General features: G+C 37.4%; 1 protein-coding gene and 1 long non-coding RNA gene across 3 annotated transcripts in view; one reads left to right on the top strand and one right to left on the bottom strand.

The window, feature by feature from the left end:
- The window catches only part of LOC100765263 (EGF-like and EMI domain-containing protein 1), a 555,097-nt gene that overhangs the window by 331,914 nt on the left and 202,272 nt on the right, over nt 1–20,911 (bottom strand). The gene's annotated exons all lie outside the window — the stretch shown is intronic.
- Nucleotides 394–9,256, top strand: LOC103159200. Its single transcript, XR_003480455.2, has 3 exons — nt 394–742; nt 3,030–3,214; nt 8,548–9,256. It is a non-coding gene; the product is annotated as an uncharacterized LOC103159200 (long non-coding RNA).

The following is a 20,911-nucleotide window of genomic DNA, read 5'->3' as shown; positions in this document are numbered from 1 at the left end:
TAATTATTAATGGTGTTTTCTTTTAATAATTTGTTTGCTATTTCAGTAATTAATATCATTCAAATAGCGTTCCTATATCATACTCTCCAAACCCCTCCCACAATAAAATGGATCTTCTATTAAGTTCCAAAAACATAGTAATTTACTGTATCACTTAATTGGAAAGTTAGATTCAATCTTATTTGTTACTGTTTTGTTTTGAGCTTTATTTTAACTGCAATAAAATATAAATGGAATTCTTATAAACATGAACATAATTCTCTATTGGAAACATCAGGTTTTCTTCAGAATGAGATATTGTCATTGAAGCAGAACTCTATCGGACACGTGATGACTGGCTTCCTGATGACTGGCTTATGAGTAAGCCAGCAGAGCAAACAGCTGCATCGCTCACTTGCAATAAATGGAAACAAATAATTTCTAGACTAAGCTTTTAGAAATTACACCTTTAATAAAGAACACATGAAATATAGGAAGTTGAGAAACAAACAACTTCTTTCTTTTAAAAAAGAATAATCGTATGATTCAGAATCAATATGAGAAGAAATAGACTGTAGCAAATCAATATTTAAGTCATTGGCTATCCTGAGTCAGAACTTTACGGAGTCCTTCTGGACATAAGGTCAACATTTTTCTCTGATGAATCTGGGGTGGATTCAGACCCATCTTTTGATATATACCTTGCTAGAAGCTGCTATTTCTAGACAATAAGGACCATCTGTGAGGACCAGACATTTGGTTGGTAAGGTTTGGAAATGAAATATCCTTGACAGAATTGTGTTTGGAAAGTTTAAACACTGCTTTTGGTGCTGCTTTGGGGGGGGGTTAGAGGTTTGGGGAAATGGTGTAACTAGAGGAGGCAGGTCAGTAAGCAGGTGCCTTTGAAGGTTGTGCTGGGTCCTGAATCTGCTTTAGGCTCTTGGCTTCTCTGGATGCAGTGAGCAGTTCTCCTTCATTTCTCCAGCTGCCAGGGTTCTCTGCTTCCAGGGCAGTGGTTCTCACCCTTCCTATGCTGAAACTCTTTAATACAGTTCCTCATATGGTGCTGACTCCCAGCCATAAAATTGCTTTTGTTGTTACTTAATAACTGTAAGTTTGCTCTTGTTGTTAATCATAATGTAAGTATCTGTGTTTTCTGATGGTCTCAGGTGGCCCCTGTTCCAAGGTTGTTCGACCTTAAGCAGTTTTGATCCACAGGTTGGGACCACTGCTCTAGAACATAGGCTGGATTAACTATGAGTAGAGGGAACCCTTACCCCTTTGAAGTAATTCTGTCAGGTGTGTCAGGACTCCAAGGCAATGAAATTGACTGTCTTGGAATGAAAATATACAGTTTCATTTTGGCCACAATTTCTGGGCCATTGCTGTCAGAGAACTTCTGAGCCTTATTTATGTTATTTCCATGACTTTAGTAAAACTTGAACTGATTGTATTCACATTGGTGGAGTGGGGAGTCCTTGTTCCTAGATTGGAGCAGCATTGACTACAATTATCAGTGGCTACTAGTTGGTACATATAGTGGGAAACTCATGAGGCCCATCAGAAGCAAGGTCAAGACAGCAAAAGTTAGAGAAGGGCCAGCCACAAAACATAGGTACACTGGCCTGTGAGAACTGTTTTGGGATAACTAGCAGCAAGACAGGCACTCTACCACCATAATCACATTTTAAAGTCATAGGCAGTGGAGGCTGATAGGGATGCATAGATTAATATTATTAACTTAATACTATAACATACATTTCTCTCTATAAGACTGAATTGTCACTAAAAGTACCTGTCATATGTATCAAAACGTGTCATATATGAGATATTTCATATATGAATACGTAATGTGAATACCTATGAATATAAAGATTTCAGAGAAATATCTCATTCATTTTACATCATTATTGTGTTAGTCAGGGTTATCTAAAGGAAGAGAATTTATAAAATTAACACACATACACACACACACACACACACACACACACACACGGGGGTGGGGGATGGATATATTAGAATAGCTTACATTAATTCCAGATGTAGTCAAGTTGACAACAAAGAATGGTCATCACAACTACTTTTTTTATGACTATTACTATTTTCTTTTTTGAGGATTTAAGTTATGTTTTCCATTAGGGGATTTACCTGTGCATATCTTTACACATAAGTATTTTATACATGTTTGATAATTCTCTCAACCAGATCAGGATCATTACTCTGTGTAGTGGATGAGTTCCAAACATGCCTCTGAGACAGGAAATACCAATATAGCCAGGAAGAAGAAATACAGTCAGGGTCAGGCTCTGTTGTGAAGCATATGGAGAGGGATAGTATTGACACAGCCCTTGTTATTTCTTTTTATTAGTTCCTATCTGCTGCATTCCTATGAATTCCTCTGAAAAGTCACCAAATCTCTTGACTTGAATTTTGCTTCTGTCAAACTTTGTTTTTGTGCCTGTGATTTCAACCTCCTTGAATGAATTGAAATGAAATAAGAGCAAGAACAATCACCACCCTCTTGACTACAATAGTTTGGACACTATTTAGTCAAAGGCTCACACTAAAATAACCAGTTTGTGCTGAGCACAGTGCCACTATTATTAGGTGGGTTGGCTGTTTGTGAACCACTTGGGTCCTAGTCATTTGTGGATACAAATAAGAAATGTGTTGTGTTTTATGCTGGGAGTCATAGCAAATGCTATGATTCATTATGGCCCTGTTAAGCAGCAAAATTGGGTATCAAAAGAAATGGGGTAAATACAATAATAATAAAAATCTGCTTTTGTATGTTGTGGTATCTGTTTGAGTCTATAAAAACGCCAAAGTGTGCTGGAAGATGTACAATCATAGGGTGTGTTAGAGCTATTCTTGATTAGTGTCCCTTCATTTGGCAGACAACATCACTTGGTCAAAGAGAAGAGGGAACCTGTAGCAAATGCTAATAAGACTTCAGTCCTCATCTCTCTAGTTCTTGATGTCATTCAGGTCATGTCTCTTCTTGTATATCATTCAAGTACTTGGGCTAATAAATTCATTTTTTCTTCTAGGCTATTCCTGTTACATTTTCCTTGCTTGTAGTGAGATTTTGACTGTGACAATTGAAGGGTCATGCTGCAGAGTGAATTTTAAAATCTAAGGGCCCTGGGCTAGAGATACAGATCAGTAGTTAAGACTACTTGATGCTTTCAGAGGACCTGGATTCAGCTACCAGCACCCACACAGTGGCTCAGAGGTATGTGTAACTCATGTTCCAGAGGATCTAATACTTCTTCTGACTTCTGACCACTAGCACCAGATACACATATGGTATCCATACATGTAGGTAAAATACTCAAAAATATAATATAAAGCAAATAAATCTTAAAAAATAAAATTATAGTGGCAAGTGAGATAGCTCAATATTTAAAAACATTTATTGTCATCAACCCTGATGACCTGAATACAATCCTTGGGATGCACATGGGGGAGAACTGAGTTTTGTTGGTTGTACTCTGACTTGCCTGTGTCAATGGCAATTGTCACTCCCCCTCACCACACACAAATTGTGTGTGTGTGTGTGTGTGTGTGTGTGTGTGTGTGTGTGTGTGTGTATACACTCCATATATATATGGAGCCTTTTCTGCATATTTTCCTGGGTACTATCTAAAGAGTCTGTTTTCAAAATAATAAATGGGACCTAGAGAAGTAACCCAGCTGATAAGTAATGTGCTAGCTTCAGATCTAGCTTGCCCTTACATTGCCAAACCAAATATAGATCTTGATTGCACTCCCTGATTATTGGTTCTGGTCGTAGATGAGTGACATGAGGCAGCAGCCATTGCTGGTGTACCTACTTTATTGTTGGCAGTTCTTCCTCCTCTGGCTGGCACAATTTCCTGGACATTTAGAGAGCCAATACCTTTTCTCCTCTCACAGTTCCCTTTCTAAGAGACAGACACTGAAGACTAGAACATCAAAGCAACTATGTAATAAGGGGATAGTTAAAGATCATTGTGCATCCCCTGGAGAATGCACAGAATCAATAAGGCCCTGACAAGATCTTCTGGTCAAGGTACAGGTTGAACTTTAGCCAAGAGACAGCCTACCACAATAAAAAGCAAAAGCAATAAACAACAAAAAATCTGAGGGAGGAGAAAATAATATGCAGAGATATTAAATGCCCTTTTTATTCATTTAAAAGTCCAACTCATACAAAAATCAGGTCTGTATGAGTTGGTCAAAGGAAAAAGAAGAGTCACTAATACAGACCCAATAGCAAGTCTATTAGACAAACTTTAAAACTATCCTCATAAACATGTTCAGAGAATGAAAGGAAGTATGGAAATGCAAGACAACAGCATACAAGCAAGATGTAAATGTCAATGAAAGAGATGGAAAAACAAAAAAAAATTCTGGAGTTGAAAAGTATAATAAATGATGCAAAAAGCTTGTTAGAGGGATTTGAAAGTTAGAGAGATTTCTATAGTCAGAAGAAAGACTTTCCAAATTTAAGATTAGGACCACATTAATGTGTTGAAGAAAGTAAAAATGTTGAAAGAAAATGGACAGAGTAGAAACCCACCGATAAAGGACCTAGAGATAAATCAGACAGACATAAGAATTGTGGATGCTCCAGAAGGACAAAGTGAAAGTCTGAGAAATGTACTAATTTTACTGACTTAATAAACTACTCAAATGTAAGCATCCAGGAAGTTCAAGGAACTGCCACACAATCAACTTAAGAACCACAGACTCATTATAATCAAACTTTTGGAAGCAGCAAGTGAAAAAGAACTTACAAAGACATAGCAGCCTCAGTGGGGTTATCAGCAGAGTACGTGTCAGAAATGCTGCAGCTTAGAAAGTTCTAGATCATTCATGGAGACTACAAATAGAATGATTAAAAACCATGAATCAAGAAGGCAATAGCTGGCAAGATATTCTTTCAAAAGTCAAAGAAAACTTAAGATACTCCCAGGTAAACGAACTACAAACAATTTATAACTGGTAGCACAAAATGCTAAAGGAAATCAGGAAAATTTCAAATGCAAGAACACTAGAGTAACTGAAAGTTAGATTTGGATATGATTTATTACCTAGTGATGCTTTGTGTTTCCATTGTTCATTTGTTCTGGCACTTGAAATCAAATCAGGGACTGTACACATGCATACAGGGGAAGCATTCAATTATGAATAACCTATACCCACAGCCCCTGTGGCAATGCTGTGGTAGTAGGCTTTTAAGCCATCGGGTCAGGATGTCATGACTAGCCCCTCCTGTTCTTCAAACTTCTCAGTAAGCCTTTATGTCTTCCATACTATCACCATGGCCATCTACCATAATGTCCTCACTAGGGACAACCTGGTGTTGTCACCATGCCATAGTACCTAAAGAATAGGCGATAAGTAAATGTATGTTCATTTTAAAGCCATAATCCTAATGGACTATGAATAAATTGTATAATAACAATGAATTTTGATTCTCACAAAAATATTTTATTTTAGAGTAGTGGAAAATTGACCAGCACACATAGCAACTGTCTACCTCCAAAAAGTGCATTTATTTCCAGCTGTGGCCCTTTCTCCATGTTTGAAACTGTTCATTGAGGCCCCTTTTGATTAGGTGACATGGGATAAGCATAGACACAGCATGAAAACAGCAAGGAATGAGTATAAGAAATTTTTGCATTCTGTCTGTATAATAAATACCTAAAACAATCAGTTAATAAAGACTTCTACATCCTGCCACTATAACAAATAGCGAAAAGAATCAATTTATAAAGAGAAAGTTTTATTTGCCTCATGCTTTCATAAGTTTTAGTCCATAATCTTTTGTCCTTATTGCTCTGGGTCTGTGGATGAGCACATAATGGAGCAAAACTACACATTTCAAGATGTCAATTACTCAAATGCCTCCACCAGGCCCCATCTCTCAGCTTCTACTACCACACACTCCTTGAGGAGACCACAAATTCAACAGGTTATTAGAGTATATTCCAGATGCAGATTCAAGGTCTAGCAAAGCATTCATAGCAAAGACAATAATGTGGCAGAACTTGGGGAGACCGTAATAGCCACACCTGTTGAATTGGAAGAAGGAAAAAGGAATAGATTTAGAATTGATGCATATATCTAGGAAAGTAAGCAAATAAAGGGAGCTTTGACTAGAGTGAGGGAGAAACATTAGATGATAAATAAAAATGATGTGATGGCATAGAAGTTTGATCCCACAAAAATTACTGGAATTCTACAAAAATCCAATTGGCAAATTCATTAAAGTTCTAGTGAAATAGTTTCCATCAGAGTAAATACTTTTCACTAGATCCTATATATTTTTATTGTTCAAACATGATTCAGTCTTATAAAGAGTAACAATGCTTACATTACAAAATATTCTTAATATGTTTTAGACATATTACTGTAGTTACAGACACAGCCCAGAAATCCTGTCTTTATAAGTAATAGTAGCATTGAATTATGAAATTAAAATAACCAATAATAAGAGTATTAATTATTTTCTTTTATAATTAGGAAGGCTTCACAGCTGTCCAATATTCTGGATGGCAACCACTGTACTCTTTAACTTGGTATTCATGGATTAATTCTGTGAGGTTGTATCTCTGATATTTGTGTTTAAATGACAATGGAAAGTATTTGGGCTAATGATGAAAAATATTTTTTATAATTCTAATTATTGTTCACTGAAATAGGTTATGATATTATTATGTCATTTTCTCTCAAAGCCCAAAAGAAAGCATAGTATCCCATTGCACAGAGAATACATAAAAATGTTGACTTTTATTGGAGGCACATGGATGCCCAAATAACCACAAAATTCTTTCAAATCCAAAGATTCAAATCTTACACAGTTTGAAAAAGACTTTGAGCATGGCTGTTGTGGCACATAAAGGTGGATCTCTATGAGTTAGAGGACAGCCTGGTCTACAGAATGAGTTTTTGGACAGTCAAGGATACACAGAGAAATCCTGTCTCAAAAACAATAATAATAGATTATATGTACTAACCCTTTCTGTTTTGTCACCTCTAATAGGGGAGGTCCTTCTGTGTATATGTTTGTCTTATTGGTTGATAAATAAAGCACTATTGGCCAATATGGAAGCAAGTTAGGTGGGACTAGGAGAGAAGGAGGATTCTGGGAAATGTAGGAAATGGACAGTTGCCATGTGATCCCAGGAAGAGAGGACATATAAGGCCAGAGTCCTCAGTAAGGTAAGTCCTTATAAAAATATATAGATTAGTAGTTATGGTTGATAATTAAGACTGAGCTAGCAAATAAGAAATCCTAGTCACTGGCCAACAGCATTGTAACTAATATAAGACTCTGTGTGTTACATGGGGGCCCTAAAGTGGCGGCAGAACCCAGGCAGCTAGCAAAAAAATATCATTACATGCCTCTACTCAAAGCTATAGTCATGGTGGGAAGAAATGAAAAAACAAAAGGAAGAAGAATTGAAAGGATATTTCCTACTTAAAAAAGTGATCTAAACAGAATTATACAGAATCATGATTGTGACTAGTTCTTTCTTTTTTTGATTTATTGATGTTCTTAACCTCCTCCCCTTTATGTGTATGTGTATGTTGCCATGTGAGTTCAGGTGTCTGCAGAGGCCAGCTAAGGCCAGCAGATACACACTGAAGCTGAATTTTACAGGCAATCATGAATGTCTGATATGGGTGCTGGGAATTACACTGTAGTCCTCTGGGAAAGCAGAGGACTCTCTCAATCACTAAAGCCCCTCACCAGATCTACTCGGATTTCTTGAGCACAAATTACAAATAGGCTTCAACAGCTCTGCCCTGACACAGGCTCTCTACTAAAAAAAAAAAAAGCCTTTATAATTATGTTACAGTTTTACATTGAATTAAATAACAAGGAAGAGATTTGTCATATGAGGAACAGGGGAACAAGGGAAAGAATTCTTTAGGTAAATGTCAATTTAAAAAAATCTCTCAGACTCAATTCCCAAGATCTTGTATAAGATACTTAACACAGATAATATTCTAAAAGCTTTAAATGTTTCCTAAACTGCTTTCACTAGAAATCTGTGTGTCCTTTTTAAATGGAGTGAGAAATTATTTTGGTAAAGATTATAAGGAATATGAGCTTGATAAAAGAAAACCTTTATCCTCTTTTTATTTTCACTCAGGACTCTGAGTAACTGTGGAAAGTCACTCTGAAAGCATCAGCTAAGTTATTTATTAATTTAGATGGGACAGGTAAGGCAAGTGTCCAGGTCCAATAATGCTACAAAAAGATCAGCTAAAGTGTGATTTGCTTTGAGACTTTAATATCAAGTTGGGCCATACAGTCAATATAAATGCAAAGGCTAAAATCAGAGGAAAAGGAATTTCTAAGGAAAATGACATCAAGTTCTCGGTGAAGTTACCAAATATTTTACAAAGTAGATACTGTAATCTTGAAAAGCAAACAAAAAGAAACAGAAAATAGAAGGCAGAGAAATGGGAAGAAAACAAAAAGGGATTTTCTGATCTTCTTGGATCATTGAAGTTATCTGTACAAATACATCATTTATTTAGCAACTTTAATCTGCATTGTCATCTCAGCTAGCATGGTGGTGACAAACAAATGGCACGGAGACCTCAAGAACACCACACCATCACTGAGCCTGCCACTGTAGCAACACCACACATCTCTGCATGGTGCTCAGTGCCTGGCCCTTGGTGCTTGCCATCCCCGTCCAAAGACACACAGCCAGCAACCATGTCTGGATGATGATGGAAGGATGGTGAAGAGCTGACAAGTAAATGCACACAGAAATACAAACACACTCACATCCAGATGACTCGGAGTCAGAAATAAGCCGTGTTGTTACAGCATGGTGTATTACTCTTGGTAGCATGAAGACAACAAACATCAAACAGACACTTTGAATACCCAAAGAAGTCAAAATGGAAATGACTTTCACATGGAAACTGCTCAAGCATAGTTTCCAAAGATTAATGCACTTGAAATTGATTTATTTAAAACCACGTCTAACTCCTGGATCCTGACATGCTTCGTTCTTGGTCATTAAGCGATGAACCCTTTTGATGTTCAACCACATAATCACATTAGTAAAACCCAAATGTACAGCAAAGAATTGTATTAAAAAGTGTAACTGTCAAAAGAAGATGGAAATTAAAAGCTTTTCTGCCCAATCATGGAAAATTGTATTCTCAGTAATTTCCTGAGCTAAAATGCCTGAAACCACAATCTTTCTACCAGCTTTTAAAAGTGAAGCAAACAGCATTATATTAGCACCAGCTGCTGATAGGGGCCTGATTGTTGAGTAAGACAAATTGGTTTGTGAATAAAGACAACTCCATTCTGTTCCATGGGATATTATCTCAGAATAGTAGCAGTGGCCAAGGTAGAGTCGGGCCAGGCTAGGCATCATTAATTGTGAGTTCCTTCTTGTGTAACTTGTTGGAAAAGTCACACAAAGCTTTTTGCAGGGCTCTTGGTTTTTACTTAAACATGCATGATTGTATGTATAGTGTGAGAAATAAACCAGCAACAAGTCCTGTGCCCCATGTAACAGCATGTACTCATCACTCTCTTGTCTAATTTACTCTTCAGAAGGTGCCTAATTTCTCTTTCTATTTCTTAAAGAACACCCTTCAAATCATGCTAAGTTAGGCCACATGAAACTTTGATTCCCCACTTTTTTTCTGTGAAGACAGGGTTTCTCTGTGTAGTCTGACTGGCCCACAACTCATTCTGTAGACAAGGCTGGCCTCAAACTCAGTGATCTGCCTGCCTCTGCCTCCTTAGTGCTGGTGATAAAGGTATGCCCCACTGAAGAAAGAATAATACCAGATGGGAATTTTCACTCCAATAACAGGATAGTAATGAACACAGCACATTATTAACTTTTGAAAAGGAAGAGGAAGCTGGAGAGATGGCTCAGCAGATAAGCGATTAGAGCACTTACTGCTCTATCAGAGGACCAGAGTTCAGATCCTAGCACCTACATTTAAAGGCTCCTAAAAACTTGTAACTCTAGCTGCAAGAGACTCAATGGCCTTTTCTGGTATTGGTGGGTACACACACATACATGGACACAAATTGTCAGAGAAAATGGAGAGACTCAAGAGTACTTATTGGGTGTAATAAAAAAAAAACTCACATTGTCTTGTGTAAATTGGGACATGACTTCAAAATAGATTTTGAGACAATTGACTTAAAATAATTGACTAAATGCATAAATATTGACTAAATTATACATCCAAATTCCCCAGGTATAGTCACTGATACAGCCCCAAAAACCTTTATTTTAGACTTGATTTTATGAATAATTTTCATTATATGACTTTCAATATGTGCTCTTGCCTGTATCTCTGATTCCATTTCTGTTAAGAAGAAGTGTTCAAAATAGATGTGAAGATCTTACCAACATAAATGTCTACATTTGGATTTCCTCTCTGCACTATTGATATATTCTTTACTACAACATACTTAGGACATGGTCTAGCATTAGTGACACAAAGTAAAATTCAGCCTGTGTTTGTGGATATGTATGTACATTTTTGTTTCTGATGCTGATCTATTATTACATGTAGCTCTAAGATAATCTTAGAGTTAACTGAAAACTAAATGAAACAGACCGTTTGTTCTTATGGCTTAAAATATTCCCATGATCCAAAGTATTCTACACCCCAATAAAGAAACTCACAGCCTTTGGGGAGCCACTCGAGTTATCTAAAGCTGCCCAAATGTGTCTGCTATCAGAATGATCAGGAAGTCAGAGGAATTTCTCAACACTACCCTATAATGTTTCCATGTTTGACTGATTGTATAACACGGTTTTCCAAGTGATCTCCCTAGATCATTCATTAGAACTGGCTTAGATTAGACACCTTTCATCAGTACAGTATAACTAACTATAAAACATGCATTCTGGGCATGGCCCTGGTGATATTAAAAAGCTGCCTGTTTCCAAAGCAGACTGTCTTAGGCTAGTTCACATAGCCAGCTTCCTAGAACTAATGTACACCTCTCTTATGATAGCCACACCATCTGTCTTCATCCTGATTTCCATGTATTATCAATGTGTGCTTCAAAGCCTAACACTTTTGACTTCTCTGTATCTTGTCTTCAGAATGACCATGACGAAAAGGGTCCCAAAGAGGGTAAGTTTTTCCATACCTGAATTCCAGAAATTGCATCTCCCTACATAGCTGAATTTGTTCATATTATGGTCATAGTACACTATTACTATTTGTGGTTGTTTGAAAGAAAATGGCCCCCATAGGGAGTGGCATGAATTAGGGGGTATAGGTTTGTTGGAGTAAGAGTAGTCTTGCTGGAGGAAGTGGGTCCCTATGGGGATGGGTTTTGAGGTCTCATATATGCTAAAGCCATGCCCAAGGTAGCACACAGTTGCTTCTGCTGCCTGAGGATCAAAATGTAGAACTCTCAGCCATCTTTCCAGCAATATCTCTGCCTGCATGCTGCCTTGCTTCCTGCCATAATGATAAGGAACTAAACCTCTGAAACTGTAACCCAGCTCCAATGAAATGCTTTCCTTTATAATAGTTGCAGTGGTCATGATGTCTCTTTACAGCAATAGAAACCCTAAGACATTATTTAATTGTATTTTGAGCCAACTAAAGCATGTGGACTTAGTTTTGTTACTCATCATGGCCTTTTCTACTTCTGTCAAACCAAATGACTTTATTTATAGTAATCAAGTATGTGAATCAAGTATAATTATATGGTTTTTCAAATGAGTCAGCAAATATAAATAAAAATTAAACTTCATTCAAATCAAATATTAATAGATATTCTGAAAATGCAGAATATTTTAGTAAGAAATAGTTCAGTAAGTGAAGAATGCTAAATCACCATTTTGTTTAGTTTGAGATAATAATAGAGAAATTATATGTTGGTCATTAATTTAATTACCACTGAGTACCTCCATCTTTAGCACTTGAAACGACTACTTAATAATATCAAGAAAATAATAAAAATGATAGCACAAAAGTAGAAAAGCCATTAAGCTATATTAAAATATTTTTAAATGAGTATTTTAATTTCTTAATCAAATCTAAATTAGTTTTGGAAGGATGTACAAATAAAAGTTAATGATTCTAGGAATATTTTATAATGGGAATGATATCCAAGAAAATCTCAGCTCTGTGTTTTTCCTCTTCATACTAAAGATATTCTGATGTTGTCTTCTGCCTCACTCATTCAGCAAGCAGTTATTAAATGACTGAATTTTCTCCACAATCACACAGTCATTTTATTTCAAAACCTTTCAGCAGTAAAACTGTGTTACAAATCAAGCTACAAAATAATAAGTAAATAAATACATAAATAAAATTGGTAGTCAATCCCTAAAACCAATCTAATTCAACTCTGAAAATGTCTAAAGAAACAAGAATTCAAGGAACAAGTAAGATACCTTGTGATCTGATTTCAAGAAGGATCCACATGGTGGAAAAAGAGAAATGAGTCCTGCAAGCTGTCTTTTGATCTCCATCATTCCTTGTGGCAAGTTCATGTATGCACACATTCACACAAGCACATACAAGCATTCACATGAACAATGCATATGCTAATTTTTAAAGAATCCAAGGAATATAGTTTATAAATCTTTCAGGAAACACTTAACAAGAAAAAATTAGCATTAGCACCATTCCATACGTTATTCATCTGTCCATTCATGAAATACATTTAAATGCATGCTCTAAGTGGAGCCTTATTCTAGATGTGAAGAGAGAGCAGTAAGCACAACAGACTCCTTGCAAAGATAGAATTTAGACTGCAGGGAATGGAACAGGCAAAAGAGAAAGCAAAAGTGACTGATGTGTCAAACAATGGTAGGTGTGATGAAGACAACTTAAAAGGCCAAAAGGAAAACTGCTAAAGGGGCGAGGAAATGTACTTTAGGGTCAGGTACCAAATGGCCTTTGAGTAGCTGCTTTTCTGGAGGAAGAGAGAAGAACCATTTGGACTTCAGTGACAATAGTAGTCCAGGTCATAGCAAGAGTAAAGGCTCTAAGGCAAGAGCTTCGGTACTAAGCCAAGCAAGACTGAATAAGGATTGCACAATAGGCTACAGAAGGTCAGAATTGACCTAGGGTTGATCTGAAAGAAGGCTAAAGTCATCCTTACTTTGTAAACTCTCCCCATGTAAAGTTGAAGTTGAATATATTTAGAAAACAGTTTCAAGTTATGCAATGTATAATGGGAGGCTACTGGAATGTTGCCAGTAGAAAGGAGGCACAGTTTGATGTGTGTATTACTGTCCCAAGTCATTGGAGTTAATATGAGTTAAAGTCAGCAACCATCTACAATATATATATATATATATATATATATATATATATATATATATATATATATATTAGGATAAGGAGAAGAATATTTGGTCAAAGACAAAACCATTGAGCTAAATTAAGGGTTCAAATTAAAACTCTGAAATTAAAGTTCTGAAAATATTAATATCCAAATTAGCACAATTCAATTGTTATACATGAAGGGGGCGAACAATACGGAGGGGCATAGCAGGGTACAAGTGATTTAAAGTGGGGAAATGGAAAAAGTATGGGATTCTAATTAAGGAGAGGGAAGCTAAACAAACTCAAAGGAAGGGTGAAGCATAAAATAACAGCAAGGATTGTGAAAAGGTTATAAAGAAATGCAACATGAACTATCTAATTGAAAACAACTAAAATGATGTAAATAAGTGTATAAATATATACATATAGTTCAAGTGGAATTTTCCCAACTAGGATAGTGCCCACCTTGACCATGAGTCACAAATTACATAACTAACCCCCCAACTTTAGTCACGAGAAATTCTTCTTTGAGGTGCGGAGTTGTTTAAGAGACTCGAAAAACATTATGGGCTATTGCCCTTGGTTGCCCCCAGATGTGGAAGGTAAGCCCTACTGATAAAGACACCATGTACTCTAGAAAGCAAGCCCAGAGGAACTGAGCTGTATCTGAACTGAAACTCTCTTCCTTGAGGACTAGCTTTCATGGTATCAGAAGGCATTATGTAAGCCTCCAGAGGAGGGGAAATACCAACAACAGTCTGACCTAAGCTATGATACTTATGTCCCTCAGCAATGACTACCATGGTACAATAACCTTAAGTGTGCAGTAGTGGCACACTACCATCATGGTCCCAAAGCTCTCTAATTTGACTTAAGAGTCATTCAACATGAGAAAGACCATGCCTGATATTGGAAACATAACACCTATCCAGGGCTAGTGAATTCATGGATTTTTGGAAGAGAGTCTACAACTTATACTTTATTAAATCAGCATAAACCCTAACTACATACTAAATATTTATTCTTATACCGACAGATAAGTGTGGTTATCACTCCTTCTCAAGGAGACTTCTTTTTACAGTACACAGAAGTCATTACAGAAAACTACAACCTATCTAAAGGTGGAGTTGTGAAACCCAGTCCCAAATGATAAATCCATAACACAACTCCAGAAACTAAGACTCAAGCATCATTGTAGAAGAGGAGTGGATTGTAAAAGCTATAGGAAGTAGAAGTTTGATGTGAGATTCTATATCCTAGAAATGTCAGAAGTTCCACCTATGAAGTCTCACCAATATGGCTGGCTGACTGTGGACTGAACAAGGACACCACCAATGAACGTGCTAATGTAGAAGGAAGAAAGCTCATGAGGCCTCAACTCTAGACAAAGAATTAGACAAACTACAGGCAACTAAGGAATGCTGAGAGCAGGAATAAGTCTTCTCCAGGGAAGAGCACACCAATTTATTAACCAATACCAAAAGATCAGTCCAGAAGACATATACATAAATAACATAAAGACCGAGTGGGTTGTGTTTATACATTTAGGAATATATGAATATATATTCATGCATATATACAAGTGTGTGTGTGTGTGTGTGTGTGTGTGTGTGTGTGTGTGTGTGTGTGTGTGTGTGTGTGCCTGTGTAACAATAATTAAAGAAAAAGAGGTCAGGATTTTGAAAGAGAGCAAGGTAGGGTACATGGAATGGTTTGGAGGAATCAAAGAGGGGGTATCATTATATTATAATCTCAAAAAATTAAAAAAAATTATTCAAAATGCTATATTATGACATAATATCTTCATGTACAGCCTATTAGAAAGAAACAGTGTCCAGTGATCCCTGAGTTTTCAGATAGAAAAACTGCCTAGAATAGCTGACACCATGAAAGGATGAGCTGGAGTTGTTTGGAAGGACAAAAGAGGCAATGAGAATGAAGTCATGGATGCAGAGAACACATGATTCATCCTCCCGCACAGTCTGAGTTTCTTCTCTGAGATAGGGAGGCATGCACATGGAACAAATGAAGGCTAGCTAGTGAGATGAGAGGGCCAGGCTGCGGTGCTCAGTGCAGGGCACAAAACAAAGGGGACATTGTATCACACTGAAAGAAAGCCAACATCATGAACAGGGCAAAGAGTTCGAACATCTCTCTAGACTAAGCAGAATGCAGATGGAGTTAGAGAGGTGCATTACTACTGCAAGATAAGCTGATGAGTGTCATCCCATCAGGCCACAGGAGAAATAAAGAGACTATAAACAATGGCAGTGAGAGATGGGAAAAGAAACAGAATGGAAAATGGCTTGGTTGCTACTATTTGAGAAATAAAGAAAACTAGAATTATCTTGATTAGATCAAATTATTTCTCCTCTCTAATTTAGATAATGGTGATTCATTATTATTTATTAATTATCACAGCATAATTGTTTCTTAATTATTACAGTGTTGCATAAAGTTGCAAATAATAGCTACATTTATTCTGTAGCTACCATATATCATGCTAATACACATCAATTATATGTGCAATGTATATATGCTAATTTATGCGTATGCTAATGTGGTGTGTGTGTGTGTGTGTGTGTGTGTGTGTGTGTGTGTGTGTGTGTGTGTGTAGTGAATACCTCTCTGTCCTTACCCAAGATAAGGATCCAGAGGAGGAAAACATTGACAGGGGAGATGTTAGACAGATGTGATGAATCTGTAAAGATATGCAGACTCTGCAGAGATACTCAGGAGTGATGTATGGCTGGAGAGAGAGTTCTATGGTACACATGGAGAGTAATGAGAAAGGGTTAGGCATGAAGACCAGTCCCTGTGGAATGCTGTCACTTTGCCATAGACAAAAGAGATTGATAAAAGATTGGTAAGAAAAATAAGGAATTCCAGGAAAGAGGCATGCCCCAATAACCAAAAGAATGGAAATTCCCTCAGGGCATTTCAAGCAGAGAGCTCCAAGAACAAGGGATGTTTGTAGAATCAACTCCATAGAGCAATTTGATAATTAAGCATAAGGTTCACTTGGCATACTTGGAGAATAAATAGGTGTTGAACTAAAAGCACAAATCTAGAAATGGAGCTTACACTAAGGATGCCTAAGAATGATGAGTCGGAGGCATAAAGAAGCATCCAGCAATGAAGGCGGGCAGAGAGCAGTCAGAGAAAAGGAAGCCTCAGCACACAGCACAGTCCCCTGAGGACATGGCAGGCACAGGAAGCAGGCAGGGAGATCAAGCTCAAACCATGAAACAGAGGGATGACAAGCTTCCTCAGGCTGGGTTTAACATCCCAAAGCAAAAGATTTAACTGCACTGTTTTCTCCCCAGAGAAAATTCTGGATGTGTGCTTGCTTTTTTCTTGCAATATTTTGACAACACCTGTTTATCACAGGGGGAGCTAATGGAAGCTAGAAAAGGAGACAAGGCTCTGGTGGTACTTGAAAGGAAATCACAGGTAGACCTTTCCATCTGCTGCTTCTAAAGCCTCAAATAGGTCATGTGACTTTCAGTCTCTCCATCTGCAAAATGAAGATAATGCCTGCCTCACTTGATGACTGTGCCAATGACGGGAAATATCGGCAGAGTGCCTACAGTAACCCACATGTGTCCCTCAGTAATTAAAGGTGCTGATAAGGCTGCTCTTTGGAACAACCCAGTTAACCAGTACTCCTGGGCAAGGCAAGCAAAAAGACCTGACAGTGCCTATTTCTGGTCATTCAGATGAAAAGTAGGGGCTGGGACTCATATCCAGGAACCCTTCCCATGGCTCCTTTTGCCTCTCCTCAACATGTCTAGGACTCCCTGTTGACCCAACTTCTTCCAAGACCCTCTAAGTCAGCAGTTCTCAACCCTTTGGGAGTCAAATGACTTTTTTACACAGGCCACCAAAGACATAGGAAAACACGGATGTTTATGTTATAACTCATAACAGTAACAAAATTACAGTTATGAACTTGCAACAAAATTAATTTTTTGGTTGGAGGTCGCAGACAACTCTAATAAAGGGTGGCAGCATTAGGAAGGACCACTGCTCTAAGCTTTCTATGCCAGAGTTCAATCTCTGGCTCAGCTTTAGCCTACTGATCCAGTTAAAGGATACTACCCATTTCACAAGAATCCCCTACACCCGGGTGTCAAGTCCAGCTCCACTTGGTTCATTCTCATTCACTAACTGCTCTGGGGAGGAACTATGAACATTTATTCACTGGATACCTGATTCTAAGTTGAGCTCAGACTCTCTTCTCTTATCACATTCTGAACTGAAGTATTCTTTGACAGTTTTTCCATCAAGCCTGCTACAATGTTTCTTTCTTTTAAATTCAACACATGGTGTCATAATAACATGTGCCTAAACAGCAATTGAGTTGTCATGCCATTAAGAACATCAGAGAAACATACAATGTAATAGATAACAGACGAACAGAACTCTCAGGGTATGGATGCTTACCTAGATCCTGTCTTTGCAATCTTAGGAAGGTTGTGTTTGTTCTATTCATTGATAGCCTTATCTATAAAATGGTGATATTGACAGGTATTTAAAGACCTATTATCCTGCTACTTTTCTGAAACGATTATTACCTAGTATATTATATAATTTAGGCAGCTATTGTGTGTATTGTCTCTTTTTGTCTCTTCTCACAGCATGCCAATTCCTCAAGAGAAGAATTTACTGTGCCCGAGTCATGGGGGGCATTCAAGAAACTCCTGCAGCTGGATGAATTAAATATTGAAGGCTGAGTGAAAGTGAGCAGGGAAACATGGGAGCTCATGAGAGGGTTAAGTTTCACACCTTTCTGCCCAGGCCCCATGATCCAGCTATCATAGGACTTACAAGATACAAACAGCTAAAGAATACAGCCAGTGCAGTGACACTACAGGATTAACTCCTCCAATGTCTCACTGCTTAAAATGTGGCTACAAATAGGACCATGTTTCTCAGCTGTTTTCATTATAACTGATATGTCAAGTATGACATTTTCTCTTCTTTTTTTGTCCAAATTATTCCCATCAATACCCATATGAAATTTCAAAATCATGGATATACCATAAAGTATTTCAGGTGGTTGGAAGAAGTCAGGCCTTACAGTGCTGAAAATGGGATATCTATATTTTATTTGTACTAATCAAGAACCAGCCCTTGCTCTTGGCAATGGAGTTTACCCCACTAAGAAAGCAGGGCTCTTGGACACAGTTTTAAATCCATTCCATTTGTTTGTGTTGTGCAGTAGAATGTGTCCATATTTTGCAGCCTCAGTGCTGATATTTGGTATCTAATAATACTTCACTTGGAGAACTTGCTATGGACTTAGAAGCTCACTGTGGAGAGTCCTGCTTCTCTCTTCTGGTTATCAGTAGCCCCTGCTTCCAGTCACAGGCACCACAAATGTCTCCATTTTGACAATGTTCCCTTGGGGGAGTGGGGACAACAAATTGTCTCTGTGTAAGAATTGCACAGGTTAGCCATGTGATTGTGGTGCATGACTTTAATCCCAGCATTTTGGAGGCAGAGGCAGGCAGATCTCTCTGAATTCAAAGCTAGTCTGGTCTACAGAGAAAGTTCTAAGGCAGCCAGGGCTATACAGAGAAACCCTGTCTTGAAAAACAAACAACAACAAAAAGAATGTACAGGTAAATATACATAACAGAATTTAATTATTTTTCAGAGGCTACAGGAAAATTGTAAAAGTCTCTATTACAGACTAGTAACTTTTCCATTTACCCAAAGATTATTCTTTTAAAAAGAAGAATAAACATTAGGCCATTTATAGCAAGTGTCTCAGAGAAATGACTTACTCTATCTTAATAAATTATCACTTTTCTCAAAAGCTAATAATATTCAATTTTATAATCCAGTACAAATGAATCCTCTTTCCTAAACTTTCTTCTGAATACATGACCTAGCTTTTATTAAAGGTGGTTACACAGTGGTAGACAATTTTGACTGTTTTTATCAAGTCTTTATATTAGACTAAAAAGTCCTGTATATAGATTTTTAGTATTTAAATAGACTAAATATATTAAATAATTCATTTTCTCAGAGAAAGTAAATATACAAATACAACAAGATTTGCATTGGCTATAAACATATAAGGAAAATTGTAGGTAGATTTCTAATGATTATTCATTGCTGTGCATTGTGCTATAGAAGTCTTTTATATTTTATGAGTTTATTCAGTTTTTTAGAGAACTATTAATATTATCATTTCACAGATAAAAATCAGTTCAGAGACACTAAGGTCAGCTCACAGAAGTGGCATGATCTTGATTTAATTTATCTTTATTCAACTCCAATGTTTTGTTCATTTCATAGGAAGCTTTTAGAGTCACCTTTTTAAGTATACTTTTTTCCACCCATAAAAACTTCCATAGGAGATGTTGGGGGATGAACTTCATTTTACCTGCAAATGGTGTTTTTAAAAAGCAAGGCTTCCTTTCAACATGAGAGAGGGCAGTTTATTGATGCTTTCACTGGATTTCTCTCATGTTAAAGCCACTGAAGCATCAGAAAGCAAAGACCAACCTTATCTCCATCAACAATGAATCTCCAGGGCAGAATTCAGTAACTTTTGATGTTTGATCAAAACTAAAGCAAAACAGCAGCTATATCTTTGTCATAAGTTTTGCAGGTATGAAGAACCTTCAGATTCAGCACGAGGGATGCAGGCTTAATTAAGCAATAAACAAAGAGGCATTTGTAAGGTCAGTATGTGCCCTGACCTCTGCCAAGCTTACAGTCAACGCGAGATCATTAGCTGCAACATACTCATATACAGATTTCCCATCTAAGCCAAAATAAAGGAAATCATCCCAGTGACTTCCAGACCAAAGGCCATTAACGGATACCTGGAGCCTAGAAACAAACAACTGGAAAGTCAAGTCTCTGTCTATCTTTGTATCTCTGTCTTTGTGCTTCTGTGTCTCTGTCTCTCCCTGTCTAATTCTCTCTCTCTCTCTCTCTCTCTCTCTCTCTCTCTCTCTCTCTCTCTCTCTCTCGTGTGTGTGTGTGTGTGTGTGTGTGTGTGTGTGTGTGTGTATACATGTATGCATGTGTGTATGGAAGCCAAAAGTCAAACTCAGGTGTTGTTCCTAAGATACAGTTCAGTTCAGTTCTTTTTATATTTATACCATCTCATTTCGAACTGAGGTTAGCTGATTAGGCTAAACTGGACAAAGCAGCCTCCCCAGTGCTGGCATTAAAAGCACATGCCTCTCTGCCTGATTTTTTTTTTTTTTTTACATGAGGTCTGTGGACAGAACTTACTTCCTCATCATTGTGCAGCAAGCACTTTGTTGGTTGAGCTACCTCCACAGCCTAAAAGTAAAATCTTCTAAAGATATTTATGTTATTTTTTCTTTATAGAGGATGGGGTAGAATTAAAGATTTGGGTCTTTGAGATGAGCTTTGAAGAAGCAAGCCCTGCCAGGACTAGTAAGATGGCTCAGCAAGTAATAGTTTTATCACCAGCCAGAACACCTATGTTCAATTTCTGGACCTCAAATGGTAGGAAAGGAGAACCGACTCTTATAAGTTGTCTTTTGACCTCTACACATGTGCCCTCCCTGCAAATTAATTAATTACAACTTTTAAAGCTATCTCTATCAGCTAGCTTGACAGCTTCTTCCAACTTAGATATTCCATG

The sequence above is a fragment of the Cricetulus griseus genome, assembly GCF_003668045.3.
Source record: "Cricetulus griseus strain 17A/GY chromosome 1 unlocalized genomic scaffold, alternate assembly CriGri-PICRH-1.0 chr1_0, whole genome shotgun sequence".
NCBI classification, from domain to species: domain Eukaryota; kingdom Metazoa; phylum Chordata; class Mammalia; order Rodentia; family Cricetidae; genus Cricetulus; species Cricetulus griseus.
The sequence above is the reverse complement of the archived record's forward strand: the minus strand, read 5'-3'. Positions and strand labels throughout refer to the sequence as shown.